We start from the raw sequence: 12,978 nt of genomic DNA, 5'->3' as shown, positions 1-12,978 counted from the left end.
TAAACAGCATTAATAATGGAGTAGAAATGGCGCGAACAAACAATCGTTAAAGCTGCCGGTTCGTAGCAGCAATAAGCCGTATATTGGGCGACTGGCGATGGCATGAATATTTCAAGCGGCGCCTATTAGCGATGCATGTACTTGGTTGATGCACTGCCCGTGGCTCAAAACGCGTCCAACATGCTCTGCTAATAAACATTATGCCGTAATAGTTGTTGTTGTTCGTCCAGCAAACTGATTAAATTGTCATGATGGCAGCTCACTCTTGGCCGAACCTAACCTATCATTGTTATCAGAACGCCGGCCTGCAGCGTAGATTAGAGGCATTCCACTGGAAAATGGGAAACCGGTGAAAAATTAAAGAGAACGCACATTCCCAGCCTTCGTTTGCTGGGGATCAACACTATTACCAGAATAATTTGTGTGCGCTGTAATAACTACATTGGATGCAGTAGAGGTGTGGTAGGTGTAATGGCGAAGTGACTAATGAATCATAATAAAATAATAACCTAATAATAGTAATAAAATAATCATAATAGCCTGATAATCCCGTTACACGGGCTACTCTGATACTATCGTACTATGAAAGTGATAGTAGATGACATAATAATAATTGCGTTTAAGATCCTTCGACTCGCATGCTCTGGCTTAGCTTCAAAATATCTTGTTCGATGAGGTTGGAGTGTCATATATCTCACGGGCATATTCCTTGCCCGTATGTTGTAGCCATGTATGGTAGCGCCTGTAGTCCACTCGTCCTTGCGGGAAAATCCTTACAATGCAAGACATCCATTTCCATCATTACCCATAGATTAATCGAACAAGCCTCATGTGTAGACTATTGAGAAATATGAGTTTTTCGAACAAAGTAGGCAATTTAATGGACTTGGAAGGGATGCACTTATGAGAAATTCTCAACTATTGACCTTAAATGTCACTTTCTACCTTTGTTATCCTTTTAGTACTAATTTTGATTGAATTCTATTCAATTTTGCTTGGATGCCGTTACTCAGGTTATTGATATCCATCCGATCACCATTTTTTCTTTCGAATCTACAATAGTTATGATTTAATAAAAATGGTGTTGGTAATTATATTTTTGACGATGAATTCAAAGTTCCTTCCAATTTGGCGATGAGTAAGAATCCAGAGCGCGTTAGTCTCTCCAGACAGCGTGTTTCGACAGATTCGTGGACATCTGTCCTAGAACAGAGTTAAAGCAGTCTACTATGTAAAAACTGATCGATTTTCAACTTCATTGAAACTAAAAATGGACAGCTTTACCGAACCATATCTTCCTGTCAATGACGTTTCAACGCCATCTGTACAAGCATAAGTTGAAGTTATGACATGCAAATCGAGCCTTGCAGGGTTTTTGGATTGCACGATCATTACCTGTTGGTGTTGGAAGAGCAAGCAATCAATTAGCACATATTATTATAGCATAAGGCAGGCATGCGGCATAAGGCATTTGACTGCACGGTGAAGTTACTCAAGCGTCACCACCCCATCCCAACTGTCAATCAATTGAAACACTTGCTAATCATGCACCAAATGTTTTGGTGAAACATGAAAAGTCACGTTCATTCAGGAAACTTGATCAATTGAGACAAATCATTTTTGATGTAGCCTAGTCACTACAGACATTGAGCATTTAGCAGTAAAAACAATCTCGGTAGAATAATTTTCATCTTGGAAAAATTTAACACTAGAAATCCATGATAACCCAAGTTATCATGGTAGAATCGACATAAATAACGGTCAAATCGAATTTAGATACATAGTCTACATAAAGAGGGAAAGAACACCCCCATTCTCAATCATTTACTGACGTATGAGTTTGATATAGCTTTTGAGTTCAATAATTCTTGTACAATCTGTGTTTCTTGGTGAGGTTGCTTACTTCTTGAATTGATTGTGTATAATGTGACAAACGCAATTTTATCCAATTGGATTAGTTCTTGCACGTTTTATTGAGTATGTACATATGTACAAGGTAAAATGTGTATTTAGAATTCAGTGTAATCATGTCAGGATACTATGGGTCACCCATTTTACGGTGAAGATGGGACCCAGTGCCTCAGCCTTGAAACTCATCAAAGCTTTTAGGCTATTTACAAGTGTAAAAATCTGATTCCACATTACATAAGAAATGTATGCCAGTATAATTATATATCAATCGGAAATAGAAATTAATTGCACGAAGAGTAGTATCATAAAATTTAACTCTCATGAATAACCTTTATGATGGCCTTCATGTAGCATTATTGAGATGATTTGGAGGTGAGCATCAATATCAACACTGTAGTAAGATGCATTTGAAGAATTGGAATGATTTTATTGATATAATAGCAGCTTCGCTAATGGATTTATTTTTTATCTATCACAAGAACAAGGAACACTACAGGCATTGAGCATTTAGACAATGAAAGAGTATTATTTAAAATTGAATGTTCATCGTGTCCTTTCGTTTTAGTACTATATTTTGAACTGAGAACGGATAGAACAAGAACGTTAAATGACGAACAAGTTTCAGACTTCATTCCCAGATATCCAAAATTGCCTTACAATTTGAGTTCTTTGAAGTGTTCATAGCTTTGACGGCAAAAGCATTGTGGTCTCGTTAGGAACTAAAGCAAAAAGCTTGTCCTCTGTAAAACCTCGGAGAAGGTGACTGTAGTTGGACCAGCATTTGCCCGAACCTGGATCACATGGTCAAAGGCTAATTACTAAATTAATTAGCAATTAATCCGCGAGAGGTCGTGTTTGTTGAGGGACAAGTGACACGGGCCCCGTATTAAAATGTCGCCGCTGCAAACGAGGGAGAGAGATGAAGAGATGAGTGTGGGAGAAGGGTTGATCAAACGGTTTTGCACGTGTTTTAAGCTAGCGAAACGAGTGGAATCCAATGTAAAAGGATCGGAAGAGTTGTGACGTGGTTTAGACCGGTGCGGGCCGGTCAACACGGCAGAAACGTGTCGTGTGAACGCAGCCAGGTGCCGGCCAACGCGTTTGACGGCGTTTTTACGCTGCGACGTTCTCTTTTCTCCACCGCAAAGAATTATTGTGCCCTGTGATAGTGGCTTGTTCCCTTTTGGGTGCTGGCAGCGGCGAATGTTTGTCGCCGTTACAGATGTGACTGTCATCAGCAAAAGACAAGACAGGGAAAATCCTGCATTTCCATCAGAGTTTGATAATGAGAATTTATACATTTAAATTATTTCTCCAATTTTTACATGAGAATTAACGGATTTCATCAGAATTTTTAATAATTAATAAAAAATCAGTCAACAAAAAATGGTCAACGATAAAGTTATACTGGAACGACGAGAACTTGAGCATTTAATTTTGTAGGTATAAAACATTTCTTCAAGGAGACACATATTATTGGAGAGTTCTATTTTTTCATTCACCAATGGTTTTTCATCAAAATATAAGAAAGAGACTATATGAAGACCACTGAAAAAGTGTCATCATTTTGGTATCTGTATCACTGTAGGATGTAGAAGAATGTAGTGATAAATGCATCATAATTTTTTATCACTGGATCATTATAGGATCAGATCATCATCGTCCAAAATACTAATTCAAAACTAATATATTATTAAATTTTGTGAAATCATCTTCCTTTTCCGTGAATTCGTTTGTGATTTTATCAGAATATTGAAGGCTTAAACTCTATTTGAAATTTCGAAAAATATGTTTGGGCTTCATTTATACGCCAACCATAGCACAGACTAAACTAGTAGTTCTGTGAACAGTAGACCTCGCGCTCAGTAACTTACATTCACCTGTTGTTATGTTTTCTCAAAAATTAATAAATAATTTATCAATTAAAAATGTCTGGAATAAATCCTTAATAAATATAGAGCTTTCTGTCCTATTGTACCGTGACGTGTCGTCCCGGAATGTGAGTGTGAGCGCTGTTATCAGGTCTGGCTGCAACTGTCTACAACGTTGATGAAAAGATACAATTTTCAAGATGTTCGATGTTTTTGAACGGGTAGTATTATAGTCAACTGTCTACTAACGTTGATGGAAAGATAAATATTCAAGATGTTCGATGTTTTTGAACGGGTAGTATTATAGTCCACTAGACAGCTGATTCATGATGAATAATTCTATAGTCTGATTTTTACGGTAATATTGGCGTATGAAGGAGGCTCCTTTTCCCTTTTATATTATCCTTCAAATGATGCAACATTTCCAAAAACCTTGTATATACGTCGACACGCAATTTAAAAGGAACATACCTGTCAAATTTCATGAAAATCTATTACCGCGTTTCGCCGTAAATGCGCAACATGAAAACATATAAACATACTCACATTTAAACATTTAGGGCCGGTTTCCGAACTCGGGATTTAGCTAAGTCCTAGACTAAACAGCTGGAGTCAGAAAATTGGATTTCCAAAACGGCGCGTAGTCGCAGCTTTTATAACAGTAGTCGTAGTTTTATTTTCTCATTTCTTATTGGAACCGTTTTTCCTTGACGAAATTAGACATTCTTAAATAATTCAAAATAGCTGAAACCTAATTCTCAAACTTGAACTTGGCTGAAACTTAATTTTCGAAATTTAATTCAAACGTGACTATGACGCAATGACTGCGACTACGCCCCGTTTTGGAAAAACAATTTTCCGACTCCAGCTGTTTAAAGTCTAGGACTTAGCTAAATCCCGAGCTCGGAAACCCGCCCTTACACATTTAAACATTTAAACATTAAGAGAAATGCCAAACCGTCGACTTGAATCTTAGACCTAACTTCGCTCGGTCAACAAATTGTCAATAGCTATTTCAAGGCTATGGAAGTTAGTAAAAAGGTCAAAAGTTAGTATATACAAAAAGCAAAGTTAATATACGTAGCTAGGACATTTATAGGATGATTTATAGGATAAATCTAGACAGTAGCTAGGACATTTATAGGATATAGGTTATCTCCTCTAGGGACTTAAAATGCTCTTGTAAATGCTCTACATTTCTCATGCCAATGTATTGTGTGGTTGCCTATCCTGCGCCTTCCAATGTGAATTGGTGAAGCACAAAATACACACTGCTGATCACAGAGTTCGTATTTCATCATAATTTACAAAAACGTCGTTGTAACAGAATTATTTTTTCATTGTCGTTTTTATCCAATGACATATTTGTAAGTGTTGTATGCATTTACATTCAGTAAAACCAAAAGTGAAACTTGTTCGACTCAAATTCTCTAGCTTCACCTTGAACAAATTGCATTCTTTGACAATATTTTCCGCAAAAGAATTTAAAAACAAAATAGAGACAAACTTGGAGAATCTATATATCTGTAGTCTATCATAAACTCGAACCTTAGCATAGACCTCTTGCATGTATTTCTGTAGGCGTGTAGTATATGGCTGCTCGACATGGTCTCCTATTCCTTACGGGCCGCTTCCCTTAACCGAACCTAATGAGATCAGTTCATTTTAATCAAGCTGGCCTCTGTTCAATCTCCTACTTCCCCTCCCTCTCCCAACCACCAAACAATCGTCACAGTAACCCTCAACACCAAACCCCCCATCACCACCCCATCCCATCAGGAAACAAGCAGCAAGCCTTATCTACCTCTAGCTTGTACCTCGTTATATAGGTCCCCCTTTTTGGGAGCTACGAGTAGATTGGCGAGTTAAATATTGCAGAAGCTCGCAAAACAAACATGGCCGTTACATATCCCCCCCTCCCCGGCACTATGACCGATTACGCCCCCTCTACACTTTCCAATCCATGTGAGCGTATTATTAGGAAAGTAATTAGTGCTTTTGGAAAAGTTAAAAATACAGTTGACGGCAATTAACTTGCCTCGATTTTGATTGAACCAACAATCGCTCCTTTTTATACATGCAGGATTTTGTAGTCAGATAAGTTGAGTTGAAAAAAAATATTTTGTCTACACTGATGATTTCAACCATGTCTCAAGAATGGCTTCATATAATATCAAAGAACCAATAGGCCTGTACAATTTAAAATCTGGATTGAACCAATTTTTAGCCAATTGACAAACCAAAGATATCAGATAATCCTGACAAATCGTTGACACGTCACATTCCAGATTCCATTTTATCTAAGAAATCACAATGTCTCATGCTGCTTGTTGCTCAAATGTGCGAGCCACTCATGAATTCATTCATCTAATTTTTCGCCAATTAACATGGTAACATTAATTGGAACATGGATGAATTTTGTGAAAACATAATCAAGATGATTCAATTCGATTATTGTTTCAAAATAATAAAATTCCTTTCTAATAAATTTCATTTTTCCCTTTTTTATTAATTCTGTATCAAAATCTGATGTATATTTCTTATTTTATTTTTGCATTTTGTACAGTATTAGCTTTCTTTCATTTTTTACTTACAATCTTTGAAGTGTAATATTTATTTTGTCCAAGTTTATTTATCTTTTGTAACTCATTTTTCTCCTGTAACTGGGCACCCGCTGAAAAACCTTTGGGTTTGGCCGTACCCTCAACTGTTTGTATTGTGAATAAAAAATTTTGATTTGATTTGATTTGAAATTACTCATTTTTATATATAATCAAGAAGCCTCTGCTTTGAGCACATATACTTCATCCAAATTGTTGAGAGCATTGTTTTAGTTATTCAAGCTTATTATAAGCATCTTCAATGAATTTAATTCCATTACATACCCTGAATCCCATTGAATTGTAGTCTATTTTACAGTTGAAATATACTTTTTCAAACGTTAGTTTCATCAATTGTTCTCAGACTATCAACTTCTTGAAAAAGATATTAAAAGGCATTTGTTCAATTATTCTTACCGTATTCTCTTTCTCCCATACCATTCATACGTATCAATAATAACATTATTCACTCACATGAATTACAATATTTTCAACATGAGTAAAAAAATCAGTTACTGCTTCACATGGATATTGTTTAGTAATAAAAAAATAATAAATACAATATTCACGTGTTATCGGATGGGCACGTTAAAGTGTCGGTCCCGGCTGAAGTATGACAGTCGTAAGGTAGGCATAATAATGGTCGTGATACTATGCGATTGTCAAACACCAATGTTAATTTTCTGCACGGAAAATTTATGCATAAAATAATCAAACTGGCTTATATCGACATGATGGCATTTCAGGGTATTATCCACGATATAAGGTACTCACTTATGGGCTACACTCATTAGTCCATGCCCGCAAAATTTGAAATCAACACAATTCTAATTATATTAAACCTTATTACTAAAAAATAATGTACAAAAGATTGGTAATCAGAGTAGGCTACAATACAAAACACACATTTATCAAAGATTTCCATGATTCTATCAAGGAATAAAGAAATATACTACAGACATATTATATTTAATTGCACTCAATAATTGCACAAAATATGGGAATATTATAATGACTGAACAATAAAAAAGAAAAAATCTGCATACAAAAGGACTTGTAATTTTCAGCTAATACTCTGTAAAGACATTACATTCTCCAAGTTAATCAATTCATGACTCAAGACAACCCAATAATTACATGGCTCAATTTCAACTTCTCTAATATGATGTATGTTTGCATCTCTAATTCAATGAAATAAAAATTTTGAAAACTACTAAATTCCAAAAAATAAGAAATATGTGGACAAGTAGGAATTTTCTATAGTCTGAGTGACTTATCTCATTAAATTAAATTTTCTCAATATGCAAGGTAAAGAGAAAGTCATAACACATAAATTAACAATTGAATTTAGCTCAATAGCTCGAGTGAAAAACAAAGACAAAAATGTAAGCTGATCATTATTACATTATTTAATAAAACATTATATCTTAAGCTTCATTAGCAGATCAATATTGATTAAAAAAAAATAAGAACAATTAGGAATAAGGATGTTTATAACCCAGAAAAGTTGTATTCAACAACAATAATGAAACAAGACAATAATTAGCAAAATACCATATCAAAATATTCATGATTGTTGCATCTCAATGCAACAGTATGACAGGCGGTGGGACCTTCCCGCAAGGGACTCCCCACCAACAAAAGCCATACGAATTAACTATTGATAATTTCTAGCATGGATTACCATGTTCGGATTTCATGTCTTCCTCAACACACAACAAAATAATGTTCCCCCACTGATCAATCAGCTTCAAAAGTGCATCTCACTTTCAATTTCCTCCAAAGAATTTAATTTGTTTCCATTTCCAATCCAAAGAATTGAATTTGATTCCAAGCTTGAATAAGTTATATTGAGTGGTTGGTTATGTGATTAAAAAATAATTGACAAGAAGAGGTTTTTTCTATCGGCGGTTTTTTCGATTTATTTTTGTAATGACGTTAGAGGTGAGTTTAGAGGGGGTCTCTCGTTCCACAGATTGGAGAGGGAGAGTGAGAGAGAGTGTAAGCGTGAGGACTGATCGACGTTTTTACCATGTTCATCCGATTCGTAAACACAAGCCGGACAAATAAATCAACAATCCATCGGATTTCCATTTCCGACTGACCACTGATTGTTTGCACGCTGCAAGTTCTACTTCTGTGCGTTTTTTGTTTAGGTTTTCGGACAGTTTTTTCTCTCCGTTTTTTAATGGCTCGTTGCATGTGCTCAGTGCTCGACGAGTGGAAAAAGCACAGACGCGCGCTGAATTTTTCCGTCACGATTTTGATGACAACGCGTTTCGAATCGTTCACAAACAGAATCGAACCTACAATTTGGAGTGGCATCACTCAGACCGAGCTGCACGTTGCGACATTGCCCAAACCGAAAAACCTTTCCGAGACTTGCAATGCATTGTGTCGCTGACTGGTGACATTCGCCAGAATTTATTTGATCTATTTCCATTCCATCATCAATTCGCGTTTCCTGTGCCTCTGCCAGGGCCCAGGGCCTGTTTGCCGGACACTACACTGTTACTGTACTTTCTATTTATCTTTCCATCTACCAGCCGATAACAAGCTAAATCCTGTCTCTTTTTGTTTTTCATGTGCACCAGTATAAATATCCGGTGATTCCAGTAGTGAAATTTCAGTGAACACTTTCAATAGTTGCGATCAAATAATGTTAAACTCATTTGACACCATCAATACTGAATTGATAATGAAATTGTTTTATGTAACAATAACAATATATTTGAACTGTTAAGCTGCGTTTACACCAAAGTTATCAACAAAATTTAAATTTCTCCGTCCTTATCATATACATGATGAACATATGTGTTTGTCAAGTTCCGTTCAATATAATAGAATCTATAAGAACGGGATAAAAACATGTTGTTAATAAATTCGGTGTAAACGCAGCTTTAGAATGGAATTGAATGGATTTTGGAACGTAATGTTATTGAAAACTTCAAATATGTTATTCTCTTTTCCTTTGAAGTTGATGTAGGAGCCAATTGGATTACGCATTATGCATCTTAGCAAGAGACAATTTGATCAAGTTTGTTAGCTATAAAAATATAGTTATCTGGGATAGCTTAATTCACTTCCAGATATAGGCCTGATAAATATGATTGCCGATTTGACATTTTCAATAGATTTCGGTAATTCAGTTAAGTCGATACTAGATTGAACAATTGCAATAATGATAGTTAGATAAGATGCACTTATAAAATTGGCCAAGTTGAAACCTCTTCTTTTCAATTGAATTTTGCTCGAAAAACGATAAATTCACTTTTAGAAATTATCAAATGTACTGTATTTCAGAGTCTTATCATTGAAAAACACCAGATAAAAAGAATAAATTTATTAAACGTATAAAAGGAATGGTCAGTTTCATTCAGGATCAAATGTAATTGAGTTTTGTGGGTTGCACTTTTTTATTTATTTATTTAAAAACCCTTCTCAGATCATGAACTGATGTCTGACGATTCAACAGTTACTCATTCCATGAGCTAAATTGATTGGATTAAAGATACGGCAAACATGAAGCCGCATCGCCAAATTACAAGATTTGCTATTCCCTTGACAATGAATTAGCCGACAGCCGACACTGTTATCTCAAACTGATACCCTTCATATTAACAAGCCTCATATCTCGCTTGATATCTCAATACAAACTACTCGGATAAACGGAAACTTTATTGAAGTTTGTAGCTAAATTACGTGTTAATGACTTAGCAAGCAAATTACTAGAGACTGAACAAATGTTCCTAGCCCGCCGTTTAAACACAAAATTAGCGAGCGAAATGTTGATAATCCGTGACATTCGATTCAAGCAATGAAGCAATCAAAACAAAGGTGAATTCAATTGCTTTTGCGATACGAGTTTAAAGCTCATGTGTGTTACAGGAGTCAAAATAATGTACAGGGGTCGCGGTCGGATTTTGTAGATTTTGAACAAAGCCAAATCACCGGGGAAAACTACAAATGACAACAATGGTCGTTCACGATCGAATAAATCAGTTTGAGACAACATTCGCTGACACTGCATTAACTGATATTTGACATGAGCGGACTTGATATGTGACGTAATCCGTACGATGAGGTAATTAATTCAGCTTGTTACTCAGCTCTATTGTCTTGTTCAATTAGTAGGTGAAAAACGGTCACTGGATTGTTGGACTACATCAGTATTTGGCAATCGCTGTTGATTGTTGTCGTTGGTGATCTGTAAGTTGTTGAATTACCAATAATCATCGACAATTATCCCTATTTGACAGTTATGAGTTATTAGCTTGAGCGATTTACACAGAACAACAACTGACTCAACAATCGAAACTTGATTAGCAAACCTTCGCAAGTAATGGTTCACAAATCTTTTATTTATCTGAACTCATGAACACCTACATTCATGAAGTGGAAGTTAAGGGGTGAGACATTTCACTTCTATGTGAGAAAATAATGCTTCCTGCATGTTTCTCAGTTAATATTCAATCTAGAGTGGTTATAACTCCGCCGAATAAATGATATTCTAACTTCATATATTCCATTTTCACAATGACAACATTTATTAGAACCTACCAATATACCGATGATGATATTATGATGATTCAATGGCATGCTGCAAAATTTATCATGAATCCAAATCCAAAGGACTCATCAGACATAAAACATGAAAAATCCAGGTACTCTTTCAAATATTGATTGCCAAAACGACTTATATGCTTCGACTTTTTAATCCAATAGCAACAGCTATGAGTGCAGCCGACCAAATTGAGCAGATTCCTTGATATTTAATAAACAGCTCGTGGGTGGCAAAAGTGACAGCTTTCGTTTTTGCAATCAGCTTTTGAAAATGAGCAAGCAATGACCGCTGATTGCAGCATAGGAGCTCAGCACATGCACACACATACCGTGGCATAGAGAGCGGTGAAACAATAATGCACTGTCGAGGTGAACGACGGTTGGCCGTTATTAGAGAAGCAGTATTACAATTTCGGCTAAACTGTTTGTTGGACGCAAACAACGGTGACGACCGGGCCTAGGCCTATATTGACGCCATGTTATGAATCGTTAAGGTACCATTCAATCTAGTTTAATGAATATTTAGTCAGGGCCCACGACTTCTGTCCGGATAACGGATATGATGTGCTGTGGGAGGGTGGAGGAGTTTGGCAGCCTCTGAAATAATGTTACACAGCTCGACATCAGCATTTGCTACTTTATTCCAGGACAGAAACACTGTCTTGCTCCAACACACTTTCACATTCAACACTCACCTCTTCATTTTTACCATATTATTATGTGTTTGAGAGACAATCAACTCGAATTAAGGCAATATCAAAAATATATTGTGATTGAGAATAGTCATTTTTAATATTTATTTATTCATTGAATCATTCAGAATTACACAACTATCAGAAGTAAGCCCAAAACGGTTTCAATTATAATTTGTACTACAGTCCAAATGTCAGGTCAGGTGTCACTTTCACATTTTATTTGAATTACACACCTATTTCCTACCCAAAACAAAAAATATTGAGAATTGTCTTTTCTCATTAGGGTTACTTTCCATATAAATAAAAATTTATCTGATTTATATTATTAAATATTGAGAATACTTGGTATGTGAATAAAATAATTAGGTTATTGCATTCTAGCTTAGATACAAACCTTCATGTCTGTGAATGTTTGAGTAAAGTACCTTTATGAAGTATACCTTTGAGAAATAGACGATTCCAAGCCACAATATCAGTTGAGACTCATTCAATTATATTAATTGCATTCAAGCTATGGAAAAGAGGTTGCATTCAAAGATTGCTATAATGATCAAGTCAAGTTAAGATAGGTTTGTGAGAATGGTCATGTAGTATTTTCATTCAACTTTTCAATAAAAATGTTAACTTCTCTATTTCAAATGCTATCTCGTTCTCATATTATGATATGCTCCCAAATATAAGTTTTATTTTTCACTGTTTGACCAATTATTCAATGTTTCACCGACCTCAGTATTTTCAACTTCAATTTTTATACTTTCTCCATTACACTTGGAAGAGGTAGAGAATACTCCCGCAAGGGAAAATAATTTTTTGAAAGCAGCTCTCATCGAATTTCCTCCTAGCTGTTTTCTCTGTTGTCAATATTTGTACTAGCAGATTCCTTCAAATTCAGGGTAGTTTATAACATTTATTTGGATTTTCACTTGATAATTATGTTAACCATTGGAAGTTCTTAATTTTTATCAAAGGTCAGGAGAGAAATGACTCCATGAAAGATTTGTCTGAGAAAAGGAGGTGATGATTATCAGGATTATGAATATAATTTATAGCGGGGAAAGACAGACAAATTTGAAGGTAGTGTATGGAAACATATCTCAAAATACCATTAATATATGAAGTAAGAGAGGGAGAAGGGGTTTTATGGAGCTCAGAGCCCAATTGTACACAGGCGGGGTAAAGCTATCAAGGTAGTATGTTTGTTGTGTTTTGTATGTTCTACAAGCACTAGCTTGTACCTACACAGAGACAGGTAGGATACGTCGGTCAGTTGTTGAAATGCAGACAGCAAAGGAAGCCTGATGGCCGCAGAGAGGGAGAGGTTTTTGCTTTGAGAGAGTG

The sequence above is a fragment of the Nilaparvata lugens genome, chromosome 4 (genome assembly GCF_014356525.2).
Source record: "Nilaparvata lugens isolate BPH chromosome 4, ASM1435652v1, whole genome shotgun sequence".
NCBI classification, from domain to species: Eukaryota; Metazoa; Arthropoda; class Insecta; order Hemiptera; family Delphacidae; genus Nilaparvata; species Nilaparvata lugens.
Note: the sequence above shows the minus strand (reverse complement) of the source record.